The sequence below is a fragment of the Arachis duranensis genome, chromosome 10 (genome assembly GCF_000817695.3).
Source record: "Arachis duranensis cultivar V14167 chromosome 10, aradu.V14167.gnm2.J7QH, whole genome shotgun sequence".
In the NCBI taxonomy this organism is placed as follows: Eukaryota; Viridiplantae; Streptophyta; class Magnoliopsida; order Fabales; family Fabaceae; genus Arachis; species Arachis duranensis.
The window spans coordinates 19,124,300-19,126,018 of NC_029781.3; positions in this window are offsets into that span (position 1 = coordinate 19,124,300).

The window sequence follows — 1,719 nt, forward strand, 5'->3', positions numbered from 1 at the left end:
CCACGTTAACTTGGTTAACGTGGGAGCTAACGTAAGAGGCAAGGGTGGTCGACAACGTTAGTGACACCCAACATTGTCACCAACGTTGGAAGCAACCACAAAACCCCAAGGAGCAACGTTAACTTCCACGTTAACTTAGTTAACGTGGAAAGCTAACCTAGTTAACGTAGACTCTAACGTTAGACATAGGGGCACATTGGAACGTTAGTGACAATGTTAAGTGTCACTAACGTTCTCGAAGGTTGGCAAGGCCACGTTAGAAGCCATGTTAACCTAGTTAACATGGGCTCTAACGTGAGGCAAAGGGGTACATGGAACGTTAGTGACAATGTTGAGTGTCACTAACGTTCTCGAACTCATACTTTCACTAAAACGTTAACACCCCTAATGTCCTGAGCTAAAGTCTCTACCCACTTCACACTTTCTATCTGCAAGTAAAACCAAGCCCAAATGAAGAAGAGAACTGCTTCAAACTCAAGATCCAAAGGCCCAAGACTTGAAGAACCAACTAGAAGCTGAGAAGAGTCGTATATATAGGAGTAGCTTTGAATTATCTAGAGAGTTCTGGAAGTTGGAAAATAGCACTACTCTCTGTATTTTACTCTGCTCTTCTAGTTCCATGATGTATTCTCCATCTTTGTTTTCATTTTCTAGAGCTATGAACAACTAAACCCCTTTCATTGGGTTAGGGAGCTCTGTTGTAAGTTGATGGATCAATACTAGTTTTCATTATTCTTCTTCTATCTTTTCTCTTGATTTTACTTGAAAGCTTTCGATCTTCATCCAATTGGGTAGTTATCTTGGAAAAGAAACTATTCAAACTTGGATCTCTTGTTGACCAAGGAATTGGCTATTGATCAAGATTTGAGAGATTGAATTGTAAGGAATTGTAATTCAATCAATTAAGATAGCCAAGGAGATCAATGAGTGCATTGATTGAGGAAGAGATGAAAATGAACTTGATCCGGAGAATTGCAACATCTCCTGTGCCCAATGAACTCCCCAATTCTGATCTCACCCATTCTCTTTAATTTCTGCGTTTACTTTCATGAGCAAACACCCCATTCTCATTTACAATTCTGCAATTTACTTTCAGTCATTTACTTTCAGCCATTTAATTCTAGCATTTACTTTTTCTATTATTTACATTTCCGCCATTTTATTTTCTGCAAATCTCAACCCAAATTCTGAATTCGCTCAACTAGAACATTCTTCTAATTAAAGTTGCTTGATCAATCAATCCCTGTGGGATTCGACCTCACTCTATTGTGAGTTTTTACTTGACGACAAATTCGGTACACTTACCGAAGGAAATTTGTTGAGAGACAGTTTCCACCTGCATCAAGTTTATGGCGCCATTGCCGGGGATTGATTGTGCATCAACAATGATTAAATTAGGAGATCACTAGATTGAGCATTTTTGTTTTGTTGATTTAATTTTCTGTTTGAGTAATTTACTTTCTGTCTTAGTTAACCTTTCCCCTTCTCCCTCTACTCTTTCGTGTTCTTTGTTATTTACCATTCAGTTTTCTAACCTACTAACTGTTTGATATATTGCATCACTCACAACTAACAGTAATTCTGACAGCAATACTATCTTCACATATTGTTACTTGCTTGTACTTGTTGGTTGTATGACAGGGAGAAGAAGCGGGGCTTCAACTTCCTTCGATTCTGAACCAGAGAGGACCCTCCTTAGATTAAGGAGGGAAGCAAGAG